Source organism: Saccopteryx leptura, chromosome 4 (genome assembly GCF_036850995.1).
Source record: "Saccopteryx leptura isolate mSacLep1 chromosome 4, mSacLep1_pri_phased_curated, whole genome shotgun sequence".
Classification (NCBI taxonomy): Eukaryota; Metazoa; Chordata; class Mammalia; order Chiroptera; family Emballonuridae; genus Saccopteryx; species Saccopteryx leptura.
This window is the reverse complement of record NC_089506.1, coordinates 55,742,741-55,765,633: the sequence shown is the minus strand read 5'-3', so window position 1 is coordinate 55,765,633 and position 22,893 is coordinate 55,742,741. Positions and strand designations below refer to the sequence as shown.

The following is a 22,893-nucleotide window of genomic DNA, read 5'->3' as shown; positions in this document are numbered from 1 at the left end:
AGACAGCATATGTACTGGTCTTGTTTTCTTATCCATGCAGCTACCCTATGTCTTTTGATTGGATCATTTAATCCATTTACATTTAAGGTTATTATTGATATATAGTTGTTTATTGCCATTTTATTCTTTAAAGCTGTATTCCTCTTTTGCTATATTCTTTTCTCACTTTGATCTGTTTATACCATGCCCTTTAACATTTCCTGCAGCATTGGTTTGGTTGTAATGAATTGCTTGAGGTTTTTTGTTTGTTTATTTTTGTCTAGGAAGCTCTTATTTCTCCTTCAATTTTAAATGATAGCCTTGCTGGATAAATTTATTTGGTTGTATATTCTTGTTATGCATTACTTTGAATATTTCTTGCCATTCCCTTCTGGCCTCAAGTGTTTCTGTTGAGAAGTCTGATGTCATCCTTACGGGGGCTCCTTTGTAGGTGATAGCCTTTTTTTTCTAGCAGTTTTTAATATTTTCTCTTTATCACTTAGCTTTGGTATTTTAATTATGGTGTGTCTTGGTGTAGTTTTCTTTGGGTTTCTCTTTAATGGAATTCTCTGTGCTTCTTAAACTTGTGAGAGTTTCTCCTACCTTAATTGAGGGAAGTTTTCAGCTATGATATGTTTGAACAAAGTCTCTATCCCTTGTTCTTTCTCTTCTTCTGGAACCCCTATGATGTGGATGTTATTTCTCTTTATGTTTTCACAGAGCTCTCTAAGAGTTTCCTCAGACTTTTTGAGTCTCTTTTCTTTTTTTCTTCTCTGCTTTCATGCCTTCATTCCACTTATCCTCCAACTCCCTGATTTGATCCTCAGCTCTATCCATCCTGTTTTAAATATATGGAATGCTTCACGAATTTGCGTGTCATCCTTGTGCAGGGGCCATGCTAATCTTCTCTGTATCGTTCCAATTATAGTATATGTGCTCCCGAAGCGAGCACTCTGCCAAGCTTTAATAAGAACAAATTACATGCAGTGAATTATACATAAGTACTCCTTTTAGAAGGTGCAGAGTTTACTATGTGACATGGGGAGGCAGTGGTGTTCAGTCAGAATTATTGACAGATCTATGAATGTTGAAGTTTCCAGCCAAATTGTTGGTGGGAGCCTTAGTAAAGCTCTAAGTTAAATGTATTGGCAGCATAGGAAATGGAGTATCAGGCTGTTACACAGAGTTGATACTTGAGCTGAGCCCTGAAGAACTGCAGACAGTGAACAAAGGATAAGCAAGGACCAGAGGCATCTGAATAAATGATTTGAAATTCAATGGTTGTGTCTAATATTATATGAGACAGTACCTTCATAGGTACAGTCTTTCAGAAGCATTTTAATGTGTGTTTCTACAGAATGAATTTCCAAGAATGTGCATTTTAAAGTCAGATGGCAGTACGAATATGTCAAATAACTCCCTTGCTAAATTATGTATTAATTTGCTATCTAGGAGGAACAAACAGTAAATAAAAGCAAAGCACAGCTTGCCTATATTTTGTGAAGACAAAATAAAGTAGAAAATTAAAGATATTTATCTTTATTATTCTCTTTTAAAATTTCTTGTTAACTAACCTGCAACCCTCAGAGCCTTGTTGAATTTTTGAGGGTAAGAATAGCAAAGACAATGAGAGCTTCGGTAGAGATTTTGGTAGTAGGAAATAAACAAAATTCAGAGCTTATATTTGGAAATTGTTCTTTTATTCACTTAAAATATAACTGTTTGTTTTTACACAATCCACTCCATGGTGAGCCATAAGTAGCATTTCTGTGTTTACGTAAATCTACAATTTACGTAACAGTTAATGTTACATTAACATTTGAATATTGAATAGCTGATATATTTGAAATTGTGATGTACAATGAAACATGTAATGCTCGAATCTCTCAGTCTGTGAAGTGGAATCTGCATCCAATGGGATGCAGAAGGTTGTACACATTTCACCTCCCGCAGTTCCAAAAGGGGCCTACAGCAAAGTCACGCGGAGACCTTTGCTGCTGTAAGACCTCAAAAACTATTTTACCAGGATGAGATTTGTTCTGTTCTTCTGAAGTAGCTGAAGTTATATTTAAATAGGTGAGAAAGGAAGCTGTGGGGAAAATCATAGCCTTCAGAATGAGACAAAGTTGGTTTTAAAAACTAGCTAATTTGCCTGACCTGTGGTGGCGCAGTGGATAAAGCGTCGACCTGGAAATGCTGAGGTCACCGGTTCGAAACCCTGGGCTTGCCTGGTCAAGGCACATATGGGAGTTGATGCTTCCAGCTCCTCCCTCCTTCTCTCTCTCTCTGTCTCTCTCTCCTCTCTCTCCCTCTCTGTCTCTCCCTCTCTCTGTCCTCTCTAAAAATGAATAAATAAAATAAAAAAATAGCTAATTTATCTGACTTCTAGAGTAATTGGCCTGACTTAGGGTTATTTCTAAAATCTTAAATTAAATAAATACACTATATACTAGGCTGATGATTGAGAAATGTAGAGCTATAAGTTTATAGCAAATTTTATTTATCTGTAAGTAAAACATAAAAATGTTCACACTATCAGAATATTAGCATTAAATAAAAGAGAGAGGTGACAGAGAAAGATCTAGGAAGACAGAAATTTTCCAGGGACTGCTGCGGTATGGTGGGTTTTCCAGGGAACATGGCTGATGGACATAATCATAACAGTCTTTGCCTTATATCTTACTGATGTGGCAGATATGAGACTTGAAGCAATACTAAAGAATATGTGATTTAATGTTGAACTGAGGCAAGAATACCATAAAAATGTCACTTAAACAGAGGGATAGATTCAAACTGACATAGTAAGTTAATATTTTATATAGATGGTAGAAGTTGAGTTAGGTTCTTAGTCATAACCTTAGCCTGGTTAGTATGCCTCAGTTGTGTTATAATGTACTATAAGAAGCTACAAGTTTAATAAAAAAGTCCAACATGCATTTCTCTGTTACTCTGGTTGATATTGCTATCTGGGATGTAAGGACTGCCTTGGCTTTTGAAGTGGCATCAAGATGTCTTATTACTGTTGGCTTTGTCTTTGCCCATGTATCTGTTCTTATAGAGCCACAACCCACAAACATAAAACCACATCTGCAGGAGTGGCAAGTAGTCTTATATTGCTTCTGCTCAGTTTCTTTATAGCCCAGTCTATAGCCTAATATTAAACTTGAAGCTTCCCAGTCTTCCCAGAAAAAGGTTAGATAGGGAGAAACAGATGAAAACATATCCAAAGGAGTCTGGCATAGTTTTGATGGAAGAGATAGAAAGGTAATGTGTCTGTAATTAGAGGGTGAGGGTGAGATGTAGAACACTGCCCTTTTATGAGGGAAAGAGGTAGTGAAGAAAGACCACTCTGTTGTGTCAGACAGATAAGGCACTTCTTTAGAGTTAAAAAGAGTAAACAAATTAGCAGAAACAGATTGCGAGCCATGAGTATCTGGGGAGAAGAAACCTGTACAGGAATCATTATTTAGCTCCATCCTATTAATATGTATTGTCCTGGGAGTGAAAGTCACTGGCACATAATCTTCTTGTGGTCTGAGTCTTTGCAGTTTGAGGCTAGAGATAATATAGTTTATCCCTTACTCTGATTTCCTTGATATGTTTGATGGCTAAAATCAGTTTCTCCCATGAGAATTTATTGAAACTAAAGGGTTGTTCATAAATCAATGACACATGTAAGGTAAGATTTGAATAAATACAGGTTAGCATCTTATAAATTTTGCTTCAATTGTCACTTCAGTAATTTTCACTGTTTCGTTTGTTTTTTCGCTTGTTTTGTTAAGTTATTGGTTTTCTTTAATTTGGTTGGTTTGCTTTTACACTTCTAGCTATCTTGGTAAGTCAGATACCTGAAGGGTAATTCTTACTGTTTCTCCAAATAGCATAAACATTTTATTTTATTTACTATAAACACATCACAAAAATAAGAGGAAAGTAAAAATTCTTCATTAGGCATCTTAAGAAAGTCTTTAAGACACTCCGATAATACAAGGTAGCCAATAAAATTGGAAAGTTCCTTGTTCTACAGTAGTCTTCTTAATTCCTTAACCTCACAAGCCCAGTAGTGAATGGAGGTGGGATTTGGGACAGTGAAAATGAGGAAAAGCAGTGGTGGCAAGGCAGATGCAAGTATCCAATGGGGAAATTCCTTTTTGGGTTGCAGATACCAGCAGGCTTTGTTTGTAGAAAGATGGGCACAGAGTGTTGCCTGCAAGATCTGGATTTATGGACTCACTAATAACGCCTGCCCTTGCTCATCCCAGAAATCTACCTCCTAGGCTGATCATACTCCCAGAGGACCCTTGAGAACACATTTTGATGTAATGTACACTGTGTTGCTTAAGTAAATCTCTATGATGAAGAACAATTGAATATAACATAGAAGCCAGCAGCTGACTGTCAATTCCATATCAGAAATGGAATGGAGGTCCTAAGCCCCAACAGTCATGGAAACTAACCGGAAAGATGGAGCACTCTGGAATTGGTATGGAGGGGAAATGTCATTGTACATAAGACATTGAAACCTCTGCACATCAATTGTGAGTGGTAAAAATGAAAAACAATGTTTTGGAATGTATTTATAGAGAAAAGGACAATAAATCAGGCATTTTCTTGTGCTATATAATGATCTCCCTAGACCACAGAGTACATGGTGGAGCCTCTTAGTACCATATGATAGCTAGACTGAAAGATGAATTGTTATCTATTTAACTTCTTTTGAATTGAGTTTATTGGGGTAACATTGGATAAAAGAATTACATAGGTTTACAGTGTACCATGTCATAATACATCATCTGTACACTGCATCACACATTCACCACCCTAAGTCAAGCTTTTTTCCATCACCATTTACTTCTTCTACCTCCCCCACCCCCTTTGCCTCCTGTAATCACCCCACTGTATTTAACTTTTTTAAAGGATGGTTACATGGTCTGACAAACATTACCATGCATTAAAATGTTAGGGGTAATGGGAAAGGAACAGTAATACTAGGTATAGTTTTTGGAAGTCCAGTGTATAAATAGAGGGTTGAAATATCTGAATGTCACACTTCTGAATGCCTGTGTAAACACAAAGACATGCCATTCCCCTGCCCATGTACTTAAACTTTCTTTGTGTACTGTGACCTGAGCAGTTTATAACCATGAATAAGTCCTCTGCCCTCCAAAAGTTTGCTGCCTACCTGTTAGGGATGATGGACACATTTATTAATATAACACTGCACTTCAGTGTTATGTTCCATAACAGAACTGCATAAATGTGTTAAAGACTTCTAGAGTAGGTTGACTATTAGTTCAGAATTCAGATCAGAGATTAGGGACTTTCTCATGATATGTACCTGGTTGACACCTTCTCTCCACCAAATTCTAGCTGTGTGTCCTTGGGGGAGTTATTTAACCTCTCTAAGCCTCAATTTCATTATGTGTAATATTGTGATAATGACACAGTATAATATATAGGTTTATTGTATATCTTTTATGAATGAATGCTTCAGGAGTGTTCAGTATGTGGCAAGGCAGTCAGCAACAGCCACACGTTATTTGATGTATATTGCCATATAGTATATAACCAGTGTTGGCTGAGGTGTTGAGTGAGTTAATAAACAAATAATCCAGGCACTGATTTTATGGCCAGGTGAGCCTTAGGAACCTAACAGCAAGGACAAGGAGCTTCATATAAAAAGCTGTTTATAATCAGCTTCTCATAGTCAGGGTCTTCTTTACAGATCTTATGTCTTCAGCTATTTGAGTACTTTTGTGCTTCAGAGAATTCCCTGTCATGATCTAGGTTTTGTTACCTCCCAAGTCTCTGCTACTTGGTCACTTGTACAGATAGGCCTTAGTGGTGAAGCACATAGAAATGATGGTTTTCATCTATGAGTGTTATTGTTTCAGATTAATTTTTTTTCTTTATTTTTATGATTAGTCAAAGTTCCCATTTTTTCTTGCAAGGGAAATTGAACAAAGTGGGATAGAAATGGCCAGGTGGAAACCATTTATTCCTCAGTAGATCTTTGCTAAGCACCCAGGAATCTGCTAGATATTAGGTAGGGTTTCAAATAAAGATCACTCACCTGGCCCGGGGAGCTTCCAGTTTGACTGAAGGACTGGGTCCAGAGCAGGGAGACATTTTTAGGAAACCACTAGAGACCAGTAATGGGCATGGAAATTAAATCTTTTCTCTGAGAAGAAAGAGCAGTAATTGCGGACTCTGCTAGAAGGAATGATGTGGACTTTAAACAGGAAAGCGTGGATATTCGAGCAGTAAGAACAGAGTAGTAAAGACATGGGTTCAGATTGATTAGTAAAGACATGGGTTCAGATTGATTTTAGAGAATGGAAGGAGAGGGTCTTCTTTATTGAGGGACGAGGCAGAGAGAAAGCTTAGCAGAGGGCTCTGATATCCAGCCTGAAAAGAATACATTTTATCTGAGTTAATGGAAAGGACCCACAAGAGTCTCCCAAGCAGAGGAAAGACGTCATAAAAAGGAGTATCGGAAGATTGTTCCAGCGGCACTGTGCAGGTGAAATGGGACTGAGAAAGCTTCTAACCAAGGAAGACCATTCCATTGCTGCCGCAGCAATACTGGGTTGAGGGGACGAGATCCCAAGCTAGGGCGGTGCTGGTGGAAATGGAACGGGCTTTGATTTAAGAAATTATGTGTGTTTTGAAGCTCACATGTGAAGCCGGACTAAACGAACATAACTTAGAATTACAATCTGTTTCTGTAGTTTTCTATCACTCTTTTCCCTCTACTAACAACTCCACCCCTCCCTCTTATTGCAAACTTGACCAAAAAGTTTCAAGGAAACCTGAGTCTTACCTGTGTTTATTATTCACATGCCAAGAGCTTACATCACTGTGTTTCAGTATCGTACAGAGTGGATATGCTAAGTGATTGCTGTGAATGTTTATCTTTTTGTATCCCCAAATGTATCCTAGATGTACCACATATACACTCCTTTTCTGGGAAAAATATGACTCATTAAGATAGTTTTTGAGCCTGACCACGTGGTGATGCAGTAGCTAAAGCACTGGCATGGGATGCAGAGGGCCCACGTTCGAAACCCGAGGTTGCCAGGTTGAGTGCATTCACGGAGGCTCATCCAACCTTAGCACGAACTCACCAGCTTGAATGCGGGGTCGCTGGCTTTAGCGTGGGATTATAGACATGACCCCATGGTCATTAACCTAAGCCCAAGGTTGCTGGCTTGAGCTAAGGGTTGCTGGTTCTGCAGGATCCCCGAGGTCAAGTCACATATGAGTAATCAATTAATGAACAACTAAGGTGTTGCACTGAAGAATTAATGCTTCTCATCTCTCTCCTTTCTCATCTGTCTGTTCCTCTCACTGTCTCTCTCACTAAAAAAAACAAAAATACTTTGAGTTGCACAAGTATATGACCTTTTCTTTTTGGATGTGTATTTGTTTTCTAAGTATAAATATACATATACAATATTTTATTAGGGAAGATAGTCAATAAAACCTATCGATACTTTAATTCTTAACTATACATATATAGAAATTAGATACTAATGTGTATTAAATACTAATATTAGCATTTCAGTTTTAGCTGCTATATCATTTGTGTGTGTGATTTTTGAAAATTGCTTTAAGAGTTTTCTGGAAAACAAGTGGCAACCTTTATATTGACATTTGTTTGGACATAATAATTTGATGAATAATATTGAAACAGTGCTCGCTACTCAGACAACCTAACTCCTATTCAGTCTTCTCACAGTTCCATTGTTTATTATTAGATTGCTTGCCTTTTTTCTTTTTTAAATAAATTATATAAAACAGCTGGTGCTACAACAATCAATATTAATCATGAGAAGCTAGTTAAGGATTTTATAAGATGTTTAAAAAGTTAATGATATGATACATATTTCAGAATTATTTCTAGAAATAAATTATTATAAATATTGTCTTTCTGTCTGGCTTTTGCGATTATTAGAGTATTTTCAGAAGATGAATGGACAAATACTAGTAAAATAAGTAGCTGAACAAGGAATCTGGTTAGATTAACAGGTTAGTTACGTAATAAACCCTCAATTTGTTCATTGAGCATATTTTGTTAAGCATGTTCTAGGTGCAAAGCACAATGCATCTCATTGGATGAGAAAGAGGTAAATAGTTTCAGTCTTGAGGAAATATACGGGCTTTCGGGAGCCCAGGCATATTGACAACATGCTTAATGGAAGTCAGACTTGGGGATTCAATGCATTTTAAAATGGAGACAAAAGATTTCAGTGATAGAACTGAAGGAAATACTAGGCTGAAGTTACTGATTTCAAAACAGTATTTTTAGGTACTGGGATATAATGGGTTAAGGAGAGAGATGGTGGGATGGAAAGCTAGGACTTTTGATTGGACATAAAATGTGAATAATCTTAATCTTAATAATGATCTAAGGAATTTGAACTTGATTCTGAAGATTAAAGAAATATTAATGATGTTTGATCTTGGCAGCTACATAATAATAACAATACTATAAAGCAGGGCTTTGTGAAAATAGAAACAACTTAGAATAAAAGTAACTATTATATACACTTGGAAGGTATTAGGGGATTTTATTTTCATTTTGTGACCATCTATACAAAATTTATTACTTCACTGTTGTTTTTTAACTTTTCAAAATTCTTTCAGATAATTATAACTACTTAGTAGTAAATATACTTATTTATTGTTTATAATTTTTTAAATTATTTAAATAGGCTCTGGCAGTTTGGCTCAGTGATAGATCATTGACCCAGCATGTGGAAATCCCAGGTTTGATTTCTAATCATGGCACAACGAAGAAGTGATCATCTGCTTCTCCCCTTCTCCCCTCACCCTCACCCTCTCCCTTCTCTCTATTTCTCTTCCTTCCCACAACCATGGCTCTATAGATTTGAGCCTGTTGGCTCTAGGCGCTAAGGATGGATCTGGGATGCCTCCAACTCAGGTGCTAAAAGTAGCTCAGTTGAGAGCATGGCCCCAGATGGGCAAAGCATCGGCCCTAGATGGAAGTTGCCAGGTGGATCCCTGTTGGAGCACATGTTCTTTGTCTCTTCTCCTCTTACTTAAAAAAAAAAAAAATTGAACTATGTTTTTTAAAGGATACACAGCATAACATTTTCAATAAAAAGTAAAAATGCAAGTACTTTTTGTTGTTAATGGTATTAATTGGGAATGAAGACAGAGGAACTATACTGCTATCTAATTTCCAAGGTCCATTACATTGAGAAATTAGCCCATCACCACAAACATGTCATACCTGTGATACAACCATAGCAATAATTTTACAGTAGTTTCTTTAATATGTCTCTTCTTTAGGACAGAAGCTCTCATAAAAATTTAATGCAAATCTTTGAATTTTCCACTTTGATTCTGACAGCCAACATAATTATTTCCTTTTAATACTTTCCTTACTTTATACAAATGATGTGCAGTTCATTACACACACATTTCCAAATATGACTAGAATTTATTTTTGTAGTATAATGAAACAATTGTACAAGTTAAGAATTTGATGCTTTCATCTCACTAAGTTTATAACTTAACATCTTCTTTTAAAGAATGTTTAGTCTTTCATACTCAAAATATGTAACATATCTTCTTAAGGAGTAGAGTTGGAGTATAGAAGATAGTAGAGAAATGGGAAAAGTGTAACATTCAATTCTCTGGGTTAGTAAAGAATTTGTTTTCCTTTGAAATCCAGCCTGTGTTTAGGTAACAGTGAATATAATATCATTATCTTTCTGGAGTCATTTCCTGAGTGTATAGAACCTCATTTTCTCTAATGGGAGGTTATAGATGAAGAATATCTATCTCCTCCTAGTGCTGTCCTACTCAGGCCTTTTAAGTATTGTTTCTCTATGTGATGTGCATGTTGAACATAGATTATAGTTCTAGGCTAGATGTAATGTGGACACATCTAACTCAGGTCCAGTAAAGGTAGCAGTAATTCAACATAGTATTAAAGATGTTTCATTCTTTCAAGAGAGATGGACTCTGTGAACTGTTCACTGTCTCTTTCATCCTTCTGCAGAGAGAATTATTGCCTCTTTTATTCTTTATATCTTCACCATCCCTACACTACACGATCTTTTATAACACCAATCATATAACCTTGAAATTAATGTCATGCTATTCTGGATGGTGAACTTGTTAACGGAGTCATATTCATTTTTCCTAGCACCCCGCATGTTGTCATAGACACTGTGGGTAACCAGTAAATGCTTATTTATTGAGAATGAATAAGTGAAGGAATAAGGGAATGATGGAAAGAATGAAAGGTATACTACAAATAAATGTTACTTGATTTTATCTGCTAAACTTGTGGAGTTTTACCATGTGAAGTCTCCAGGAAAACTATGTTCTTCTTTATTTCCCTCAAGGGCAGAGCCAGAGGAATGATGCTTTCACAGGAGAAGTTGGCAGGGAGGAAGGGAGAGTGAGAGGAAAAGAAATAGAAAGATTTCCCAGTGGAATACGGGTAAATAGTGGTAATCATTTTAATATGATACAAGAGAATATAGGGTCTTTAAAGGAGTCTTGTTGGCTTTATGACTAAACCAGACTCTTGTTAGATTTTTGGAATTCAGTTGTATAAGCTGTATGAGAACTTCCTAAGGTTAACAGTCAAATGCCTCTTAAGATCAAGATTAAGCTATCTGGATATGTTAGCTGTTTTGCAATGAATCCTCCATAGCTTCTGTAGGCTATATTTCACTCAGTAATGCTCAGAGATACTGTGACTAGAACCCCGATTTGCATGTCTTAGTCCAGAATTTGTTGGGTTCCATGACCTAAAAACTTCACATTCTCACTGTCCTCTGAGGTTGTCTTTGTCAGACCATTTGAGTTACTGTCACAAATTATTTTTCAGTTACTCTAGATGGAGAGATATTGGAAGCTTCTACTACCATCAGTTAAGCTGGAATAGGAATTTAGAGCCAACTCAAACTTTTACAACCCGTTATAAACCACGTTTCATCCATACAAAGACACAGCAGAAGCAGGCTACTGACAGGGATAGACCTGACATGACAATTGTAATCCAGTTTTTAGCTCGCTGGAAACATTTTTCCCTGACATGAAACATGGAGACTATTCAGGATGCATTGAAGTAAAAGTGTGATTGACAGATATAGAGAAATTCTCTTTTGCTATTTGATTCAGTGTTTATTTTTTCTTTAAAACTCTGTTCTTGAAAAAGGGATAATTTTGAAAAGGTGCTGGTCTAGCTTTATTTTTTAACTTGTTGAAACGTAATTTTTAACTGCCATTATATTTAAAAATTAAGATTCTGATTTATGAGAGTGAAGAGAGGTTATTTTTTTTTAATTCAGTGTTATTAACAGAAATATAAAGTGTTTTACTAATACTTTGCAAGAGCTTGATAAGTCAGGTTCTTTGCTGAGAGTTTTGCATAGGTAATCTAGGTAATCTGAATTAATCCCTGCTAGTCCAAAACTCTGTCCTTATCACTATTTTATAAAAAAGCAAGCAGTCTTTGAGAGGCTAGGTAACCTGCCCTCCATCACACAGTTAGCAAGAATCAAGTAGGAACGTGAATCAGGAATCCACGCATAGTAGCAAAAAGAATCGCGATTACAGGATTTTTTTTTTTTTTGCCATTTAATGGGTCACCAAAACTTGACTTCAGCTGCTGTTAAGTGATCCCATGATTTTCACAAATTCTTATGATATTGGCAAAATAATTCAACCCCAGAATTGGGAATATGTGGCTTTGTTATAAATTTCTTTTTTTTTTTTTTCAGCCTCAGTGTTTACGTTTATGTTGTTCAGGTTTAAAACCACATTAAAGCTAAAACTTGGAAAACTTTTGAGACTATGTTTAGGCAGTGATAAGTAAATGTTATTTTGAATTTTATTCATCATGAATATATGCATAGAATTTTTTTAAGTACAATTCCTCTTTTTTTTTCTTTTTTTGTACACATTGTACAAACTTCGGTTAAATTTGGTTTGGCTGACTTAACCATACATTGCTCCCTATATTCGTTCTGCTTCTTCTCCTCCATGTTCCATGATAAAGAAATCAATCCCTTTCCTAGATGGAAGGAACCCATTACTTTGATTAAGTTATTGTTGGTGGACCTGTTCCCAAATGAACTTTCATATTCAGTATTCAAAATTGAAATTTAAAATTTTGATGAAAAAACTTAAAATCTTTAATTTGAGAAACATACCTGTAGTGTTATGATATGATTTGAAATTAGTAGTAATCATGATGGATTTACATCTCAATAATATGGATATTGGCTATAAAATTTACCTAAATTTTTTTAAATTTAAAATAAAATTTTTAACTGTTGACTGCATTGTGCGCCAATTACCCAAAGTCAAATCCTTTTCTGTCGCTTTGTATTTGTCGCTCTTTGCTCCCCTCCCCCCACCTGCCTTCCTCTGGTAACCACTTCACTTTTCTCTGTGTCCATGAGTCTCAGTTTTATATTCCACCTGTCTGTGAAACAATATAGTTCTTACCTTTTTCTGGTTTACTTCTTTTACCTAGTATAATGTTCTCAAGGTCCATCCATGTAAAATTTTTCTATATAATTTTCACCAGAATGTCTTGGAAGAATATGGTTCTTGTTTGTAGTGTTTTTGTTGTTTCTATGGACTTATTATTGACAAATTAGGTTTTTCAGAATAAAGTTAAATCTATTAGCCCTGACATTAATGACCTAATCCAAATATAGATCTAATCAGGCATCTGCACGCTTCTAGTCATTACAGATCATCTATTCATTACTGAAATAAAATGGATATTGAGATTTTAATTTTTTCTGGTGCACCATTCTATACATGGAGCTGAGGCAGCAATGCCTATCTCTCCCATGCTTTTTGCTATTTTTCTTAACCTTCTGTATTATGGCTTTTAGTTATAATCAAATTGCTCAGATTAGACAATGGAGAATTAGTTAATGAAAGCTTGATAATCTTATGCATTTTTATTTTCTTAGAAAGGTACAATATATGATGAGGTACTCTTGTAGAGAATGTCATATTTTTCTGTATGAAAATCACCATGGTCAAAAGACCACCTAGAACCATTATTCAGATATTAAAGCAAGAATATAAATAAGAGTATTGCCTCTAAATATTCATTGTCAGGCAAGACTGAGTACTATAATATAATTTGTAAACTTGCATCACGGCTTGGTTTTATTCTGTCTTCTATATTCAAATTAAAATTTTTTATTATATATAAAATAGTCAGTTTTTTTAAATAACATCTTTCTGGTTTTCGCAGTAATAAATAATTTGTTCAAGATTCAAGGAAGACTTTTTTTTTTTATCAAGCTCCAGGAGAGATTTCTACCTTCACGCTCCAGGTGCTTAAAACAAAATAAGACGTCTGTGCATATATTTTTTTTATTAGTTAATCTACTTCTTCATTTGGTGAACTATTGATTTCCTATTACCTGTAGAAAAATACAAGGTTAGCCCTGGCCGGTTGGCTCAGCGGTAGAGCGTCGGCCTAGCGTGCGGAGGACCCGGGTTCCATTCCCGGCCAGGGCACATAGGAGAAGCGCCCATTTGCTTCTCCACCCCTCCGCCGCGCTTTCCTCTCTGTCTCTCTCTTCCCCTCCCGCAGCCAAGGCTCCATTGGAGCAAAGATGGCCCCGGCGCTGGGCATGGCTCTGTGGCCTCTGCCTCAGGTGCTAGAGTGGCTCTGGTCGCAACATGGCGATGCCCAGGATGGGCAGAGCATCGCCCCCTGGGGGGCAGAGCACCGCCCCTGGTGGGCGTGCCGGGTAGATCCCGGTCGGGCGCATGCGGGAGTCTGTCTGACTGTCACTCCCTGTTTCCAGCTTCAGAAAAATGAAAAAGAAAAAAAAAAAAAAAAGAAAAATACAAGGTTATATTTATATAATCCACAGTTTTACCTTAAAGGACTTGAAGGTATAATACTATGTACACAGAGACGTTGAATTTTTATGCTTTATACCCACAGCCTAGAACTAGGCCAGGCACAGAATAAGAACTTACTAAGTACTTATGAAATGAACAACCAAAGTACAATGATAAGGATGCCCACGCAAGTTGTGGTGAAAGCACAGATGACATGAATTTCTTCATTCATTATGGAGGAGCCTGGGATGAAGTATAAAAAAAGAGTAAGAAAATAGAAAGGTAACCACCATGCATTATGGGATGAGTGGGTGGTTAAAATTAAGGGCAGTTTAGTGTTTCTAGGGAATAAGGTGTAATTCATAGAGTGTCTAGAATGAAGGTGTGCAAAGCAGGTGGGCTTCTTGTTATGTAGGTCCTTATGGTCAGATGTTGAGGGGAGTTTTATGCCTTTGCCTGGATGACAATTTTTGTCTTAGTCAGTCTACAAACAAATATTCTTTCTTTGGAACTCCGTGGATGCACATATTAACACCCCCTTTAAATAAGGAGAGTCTACTAAATATGGAGACTACACAAAGTCGATCAAGTTTTCCACGATTGGAAGGAATGTCGCTTCCCTTCCTTGTGCTGCTGGGCTCTGTCCACTTGAACGTGTTCTGCTATGAATCACGGGTCTCTAGTATCCTTATTTATTTTCTCTCTCACTTGAAATTTTCTCTCACTTCTCATTAGTAGCTTTGCAGACTTGATGTTTATTCTTTTTTAGCACAACAGCTAAATATTTACAATTGGGCGAGCCAGGGAAAATAACTTAAAAATTAACAATTCAGAGAGAACACAAATAAGAAGGAAACCTTTTGTTCCTTTGTTTCTTAGCAATGGTCTGATTTCACAGTATAATTTCATCATATCTTTTAATTATGTAGGACCCCTCACCTGTGATCCTAAAGTGCTTTAGGACGTTTTGGAATTGGGCCATGGGTGCTCATGCTTCAAGGAAAATTAATGTCTTTCAACCAGTGTACAAGTAGAAAAGCTCACTCCAAGACTTGGTGCTGCCACAACCATCCATTCCCACACATCACCGACCTCTTCTTTGCAGCAGTGGTGGCATTACAGCTGTTTCTTCTTGGTGCTTCTGTACCTTGGGCAGAAGTGGTAGTTCCTCTACCTGCTGTATTCCCCTGGGAAATGTGTGCCTCTGCAAAGGGACTGGGAGGTGCTGGGAGCACCATTATTTCCCACTTTTTAGTAGCTTTGTTTCATTAAATATAGTGCAAGGTAAGGGTGGATTATTAGGAGAGAGCTTGTTTGTGAAGGATCTTGAAAGCCATGATAAGGACTTTACCTTTTATCCTGAATATAATAGGAAGCCCTCGGCATTTATGAAAAAGTTAATAGGATCACTTTTATGGTAGAAAAAGAAAAAAAAGCTATAGCTGCAACATAGAAAATGGACTGGAGTGAGGTAAGCACAAAAGTGTGTGTCAACTAATGGAAAGGCTGTTACTGGAATCCAAGCTTGAAATGGTGGGCAGGCTAGATCAGTGCATAGTGCATTACAGATAGTTTGGGAAGTTATGTAAAAGGAAGAACTGGCAGGAGTGAGTGATCGATTGGGTGAAAGCTTCAAAGGGGAGAAATAAATTGAAGGTACTTTCTAGCTGAAGGACTAGACAACTGGGTATCTTACTGAGCTAGAGACCGACCATGTGCAGAGAGGATCAGGTGGGTGGGGGAAAGGAAATGAGTTTGTTTTCTCTGACAAATGTTTTACATTAGTCACAAAATATGTACATTTATTTAACATGAATGTTGAACCTTTAGATTGTTTTGAAGTTAAAGAATGTATTGCAAATCTTTGAAGTAAGAAAGTCCCTGCTCGCTGTGTAGCTTTTTCTCTGGGTCTTTTCAATTCATTTACGTGATGTGCTAAAGCCCAGACTGGCAAATGATGGCCTGGGGACTCAAGTGGCTTGTTTTGGATCCCAACTATTTAAAAATGTGGAAATCATTGTTCGTTTCTACATTTTTAAGTGGTTGGATAAAAGTTTGAAAACGAAGACTATTATTTCCTGACAAGTGGAACTTACATATATGAAATTGAAGTTTTAGTTTCCATATGTAAACTTGTTTTGGAATACCACCATGCTCATTCCTATACATACTGTACACAGTTCTTTTTTACTTTGACCACAGGGTCTAGTAGTTGCAACATGGACCTTATGATCCACGAAGCCTAACATTTTTACTACCTGGTTCTTTCCAAAATCCATGCTGATTCCTGTGCTAAATGGATAAATTCATTCTCTCGTTTGATGATCTTAAAGAACCATTTCTTTAAAAAAAACACTGTAATAGCATTCTAGTTGAAGGATTTGTGTGCTTCTGATTGGGTTTTCACATTTATGATTGGGCCAGCTGCCGGATGCTATGTTGTTACGCTTATGAATGTGTTTAATTTGTATTGACTTTTTTCAATATTCATATACCAGGGCAACATGCAAGTGTATTTCAGAGAAGGTACATTTAATCTAGGTGCAAGAAAAACACATAGAGATGGCATCTTAGCTGGGTTAATCTTTACATTCACATTAAAAAATGATAGCAAATGCTTTCTTTGGGCAGCTTCAACCTGGAATATCGTTAGCTATACAGCAGCATTTCATGTTATAGTAAACTTTATTAGAGTATGTTAGGTAGCAAGATGTTGCTGTGTGCTACATGGTAGCTGTATAGCTGAAATTGGTTTCCAGTCATGCTTCAACCTATTTGCTTTTAGAAAAAAAATAGCTTTATCCAGCCAACCATAGTAATAAATATTTTTCTAGTTGCATCACATATTTTCAGGAATATAAGTGTAAGACCTGATACTCTGAGACAGATTTGTCTAGATTTTTCTACTGCATGCAAAGCATGGTATACACTTGTTCAATTGGCTTTGAGTAACAAAAGGTATTAGAAGGTACATCAGATATTGATTCTTTTTCTTAACAGGTTTCTGCAGCTAGTTAGATTTGCTAACTCTTAAATTTAGGGCCTTTGTTTAAAAGCATGGTATCTTCTGTTTCACAGCTTTTTTTTTAAAGAATCACTGTTGTCATATTTATATGACTGAAATAATTTTAAGATGTCTGTGAATATTGAGATTATTGACCATGAATAGTAAGGCTCAAGTAAAAGTTTTACACACTCTTTTAGAAGAATTTTTTTTCCTCTACCGATGATCAAGAGTAGCAGCACTTTGGCCCATTTTTCTCATTCTTTTTGTCTATTTTATTTATATTAAAATTCCAAATTATAGTGGAGCAACTTTATATTCTTCAAAATGAACTTGAATTAAAGTAGATATTGAGAACCACTGTTGCAGATGAGTTTAATTTGGCTCCCTGTTCCAAAACTCTTGTTACTTTTGCCACTTGTTATTTTCCCCAGTCCCTGAAATGTGCCAACTCTTCTCTAGCTGAGCTCTCTTTTTCCATGTGAATTCATTTTATATGCTTACCTCATGTCCTCTAGGTGTGGAGCACAGCTGCTTTGATATGCGAAGCCAAAATGGTAAATTCTATCGGCACAGGCTGAATAAACTCGTGTACATCATTCAAAATAACAAGAGGGGACCATTTCCTGGATGCTTGTCAGCCTCAAACATTGCTTGATTCCTGAATTATTAAATATTGCTGGTGTCAGAAATCTAAATCATTCCCGAATTACCTTCTCTGGTTCTAAAATCTACAATAGCTCTCCTTCTTCTCCCTCCACTCCCACACTGTGTTACCTTGTTTTTAACCATTGATTTTTCATTTCAAGTTTTTCATTCACTGGTCTTCTCATATTTACTGTGTGACAGACAGTTGAAATTAGGTTATGGAGTGAGACCTTCAGGAGTCAGGCATTATACTTTGTGAAGCGCCTACTATGTGCTGTATGTTTTACATGAGTTAAAGCTCATTTCAATCCCATAATCATCTTCTAAGAAAAATATGATTATCTCAAAATGAAGGAAAAGAAATATGGGGGGGTGTTATATTGACCACTTAGCCAGTCTAAAAGTCTTCATTTCAGTTTGGGCATGTCTAGGTATAAAGCCTGGGTTTTTTTTTTTTTTTTGCCACTTGCCCATCTCAGGGAGACAGAGAGAACAGAAGTAGATAGGTAGATAGATAAATAGGTAGGTAGGTAGATAGATAGATAGATAGATAGATAGATGATAGATAGAGAATACACAGAAAAGATAGAGAAGTAAGAAATGAGCCCTCGATAATCTCTCCTTAAGAGGCAGGCTTGCCTGATCTGTGGTGGTGCAGTGGATAAAAGCATCAACCTGGAACTCTGAAGTCCCCAGTTCGAAACCCTGGGCTTGCCTGGTCAAGGCATATATGGAGGCTGATGCTTCCTGCTCCTCTCCCCTTCTCTTTCTGTGTGTGTCTCTCTCCTCTCTCTAAAATAATAAAATCTAAAAAAGAAAAGAGAGAGAGAGAGAGAGAGAGGCTCAAAAATTGAGAGCCAAGAAAGACAACTAAAGAAAAAGGCCAAAAGATAGCAGGAAAAAGATCATAGTTATCTGAAAAGCCATGGACTGAGGAACTTCTAAAAGAATTGTCACTGTGGTTGAGTTAGGTATGTAAGTTGAAGCTCATGAAAGGATCTAGCCACCGGCCTAACAGACACATTTCACTGTGCCTCTTTTCCTTGGTTGTCCTGGTCTGAAAGTCATCTCCCTGGAGAACTCTTGTGCTCTCTGCCAGGGACTAGTTCACACACAGCCCTCTCAGATATCAAGCATCTCCAGTGTTTCTAAATTCTGCGTCATGAGCTTGATGTCCATGGAGTGTTTCATTTCAGAAAGAAAGAGTCTTATAAAATAAAGTTCTCTATATTTTCCAGGCCAACTACCTGACAGTAGGATCCTTATTTAGTCTAGACAGCATGTCTTTGAAGTTGATGTGTTTAGGTGCTATCTTGGGGAGCCAGCTCTGTAGCTGTTTACCATGTTTCCTGAGGCAACCTGTGTGAGGACTAGGGAATTTTAACAAGTGTCTTGACTTTCTCTGTAGCCGGAGATTAATGTGCTAGTAAAGACTTTATGAACCCTTAATCATTCATAGCAAATATATCAGATCCTCTGAAGCTAAAAGCTCCAGCATTCGTAATTAAGGACCAAAAGAATAGGACCACGTAAATATGGAACTAGCCTCCCAGAAAGTTTAATAAATTTTATCTTTATTTAAATGTGTAGATTTTCACTTTGAACATAAGTATGTTTTCTTACTTATAAAAAAAAATCAAACATAAAATTATCCCCACGTTTAAAATGAGAATAAGAGATGCTTTAAACTACCACTAGATAATCTCAGGTAAATAGATTGGATTCCCTCATAGAGGTATTAGTTACTGCACTATTAGTTGTTCCCTCCCTGCCCCACACATCTACTTTCTTCTGCTCGAAACAATATATAGTTTTATTGAGACAGAGCATTCATTTGCTAAGGCTGCTGTAACAAAGTACCACAAACTGGGCGGCTTAAAAGAAATTTATTGTCTTATAGTCCTAGAGGATACATCTGTGATCAAGGTGTCAGCAGGATGGTTGGTTTCTTCTGAGACCTGGGAAGGAAAATCAATTTCAGACCTCCCTCTTAGCTTTGGAGGTTTGCTGGCATCTTTGGAGTTCCATAGCTTCTGCTATGTAATAACCCTGATGTCACATTCATCTATCTACCCATGACATCCTCCCTGTGTGTTTGCCTGTGCCCAATATTTTCTTTTCTTTTTTTTAAGTGCATGCATGCACAAAAGGAACAGATAGGGACAGACAGACAGTAAGGGAGAGAGATGAGAAGCATCAGTTCTTCATTGCAGCACCTTAGTTGTTCATTGATTGCTTTTTCATATGTGCTTTGACCAGGAGTCCCCAGCAGAGTGAGTGAACCCTTGCTCAAGCCAGTGACCTTGGGCTTTAAGCCAGCCAAGCCAATGTCCATGGGGTCATGTCTATGATCCCTTGCTCAAGCTGGCGACCCCATGCTCAAGCTAGTGAGCCTGCACCCAAGCCAGATGAGCCCGAGCTCAAGCCGGCAACCTTGGGGCTTTGAACCTGGCTCCTCAGCATCCCAGACTGATGCTCCATTCATGGCGCCACTGCCTGGTCCAGCCAAATTTTCCCTTTTTATAAGGATACTGATTGTATTGGATTTGGGAACCACTCTACTGCAATGTGACTTCATTTTAACTGCAGTGACTCATATCCTAATGAAGTCACATTCTGCAGTACTGTGGGTTAGTACGTCAGCATATGAGTTTTTAGAGGAATGCGATTTCACAATTTGCAAATAGTATAGTAGACTCTTTCAGTGGCTTAAAACATCAGAGTTTTATTTTTTTCTCAAAGTCCAAAGGGAATCCTAGCGAGTCTTCCACCATCATTTAATTGCTCATTATTGAGCCTGCGTGTAGCATGTACTTCCTTGATCTTCAGAACAAGGGAATGGAGTGCTGGGAGGGCTAGAACCAGCAAAGTAATAAATAAATAAATAAAATCTCTATTGGGAAGTGTCACTTCTGCTCAGATTTTATTGACTGAAATAAATCATATTCTCCTCTAAATTCAGTGGGGCAAAGAAATGCGATTCTTCCTGTGTGGCAAGAAAGAGGAGAGCCAGGAGTATTTATGAGAAGCAGTATACCTTTACCTACATATCTTTATCTATAGATCAATATTCAAAAACACTGGACATCTATAATGAAGTCTTAAAAAGATTTGTAGCTCTCTGGTTAAATAAGGTTGTTTTTCTAAGGTTTGGCATGTTGAATCATTAATTAGTCTTCCTTTTCTGCTTTCCCTTCCCTCAGAGACAGTACATTCCTACAGAGAAAATGGAAAGTGCATCTATATGGATAAAAACTGCGCTAGTTTATATTGTAGAGAATAGGTATTGATACATAATGGTAATATGCATATACAGATAACCATGTTAGGAGGTTGAAAGACCATGTGTTGGGGGGGCGGCTTGTCTGATCTAATTTATTTTTTGTGGAAAGGAAAGTCTCAAAGGTTACACATACCAAAACTGGGATTACATAAACTGTCCACTGGAGCCACAGATTCATGAAACTAAGGTCCTAAACTAGAAGGGATTTTGGTGTAAAGATTTTGTTTCACCCTTCCCTTCCTAAAGTGCCCCCCATTTATCATCATATCATCCTTCATAATATTTATCTCCTTCATAGCATTTATGACACTTGGACATTTTTTTTTATCAGTTCACTTGTTTCTTATGTTTTCTGCCATTGGCTGCAAGCCTCATTTTTCCTCTGACCAAATTATAGGCAAATGAAGGCAGAGACCTAGCTTTCTTTGTTCACTTATAATGCCAGTATTAAGAATAATACAGCCTGACTGATGGTGGCACAGTGAACAGAGAGTCGACCCCAGATGCTGAGGTCCCCAGTTTGAAACCCCAAGGTTGCTGGCTTGAGTTGAGGGTCGCTGGCTTTAGTGCAGTATCATTGACATGAAACCTGGGTCACTGGTTTGAAGCCCAAGGTTGCTGGCTTGAGCAAGGGGTAACTGGCTTGGCTGAAGCCCCTCAATCAAGGCATATATAAATAGTAATTAATGAGCAACTAAAGTAAAGTAACTACAGGTTGATGCGTTTCATCTCTCTCCCTTCCTGTTTGTCCCTGTCAGTCCCTATTTCTGTCTTTCAAAAAAAAGAATAACCCATGCCTGATACTGAAGGAAATAATGTATTGAATGAATAAATTTAATAACTATTGCATTTAGAATAATATAATGCCAGAAGACAAAAATTTAGGGAAAATACTTTATCACTGTAAGTCCTGGGTAATGGGAACTAGAGTCTTATAATGTAAACATGTATAATGTTTTAAAACAACTTAATTTTCTTTCCTAGATCCCATAGTATATATACATTTCTCCTGAGGCCTCTATAACACATATTTATTGTGAAATTATATTCATTTATCTGATTTATCAGAAACAAAATACTTTATGTCCAAAAATACATGCATGCCATCTAGTCACAGTGGAGTTGTTTCACAGGGTCCAGGATTTAACACTTGTTCTCACTATGTCTATATGATAATTTGGGGTTAGTGAATTTGTGTAGAAAACATTAAGTAAAATGACCTTTTGTAAATGACTTTAAGTGGTAAATTTTATTATTGACATTTTTTTAAATGGAAAAGTTTTGCACATGCATTTCTAGGAAAAACCTTGATTAAATAATCTTTGAAAAGCAACATTTGAGTATCATTTGGTGTTTAAAAATAAAAGATATAAGCAGTCTTTGGCTTTTTTTTTCTAGTAGGAGACTGTCATTGAAATAATTATGAAAAGATGCAACGATTGCTCAAATGACAGCAACTGACTGTGAAAATAGAGTTGTTATGGCACTACATCCCAAGAATCTATTGTTTTATTTACATAGATAAATTTAGGAAAAGTATTGGTCCTGAGGTTTTCTAAGCTATAGTTGTCATTTGTCTAACTTTTCACACAACATTGTGATACAATGTCTTTTTTTGAGATTTTATACGTCCTATATTCTTTCCTAATATTTTATTTAGAGGTCCTGTCTTGTCTATAACCTTGAGGTATTCTGACATTGTTAGGGGTCAACCTCTATAATTTTAGAATATAATGCTATTATTATTTTCAGTTTAATAAAATGTAATCTCATTGTATTCAGACGGCATCTCCATATTTAAATTATGACCAAGAGTGTGGGAAGTAAACCACATAAATGCTTCTAAATCAATGCCATTTGTTCAGGATTCAAGTAGACCTTGGGACAGATTTCCATTGGCTTCTGCTGTGTGTTCACCCTTATCTGCTTTATCGTCGTCTGTCTCCATGGCGGGGTTGAAATAACTTCAGGGAGTCTATGGTGGCACCTTTCCTACACAGCCATGTCTAGTTGGCTTCTTTACAAAATACTATCTTTGCTTCTTACTCATTAAAGTCACTCTGCCCTTTTTCTAGCTATGAGCCGTTGTCATTGTGATGGATTTCCTGAC

At 37.0% G+C, this 22,893-nt stretch overlaps 1 protein-coding gene and 1 non-coding gene across 2 annotated transcripts in view; one reads left to right on the top strand and one right to left on the bottom strand.

The window, feature by feature from the left end:
• Positions 1-22,893, top strand: part of GPC6 (glypican 6) — a 1,355,246-nt gene that overhangs the window by 245,354 nt on the left and 1,086,999 nt on the right. The window lies entirely within an intron of this gene.
• On the bottom strand, positions 825-931 carry LOC136404594 (U6 spliceosomal RNA). Its single transcript, XR_010751316.1, has one exon. It is a non-coding gene; the product is annotated as a U6 spliceosomal RNA (small nuclear RNA).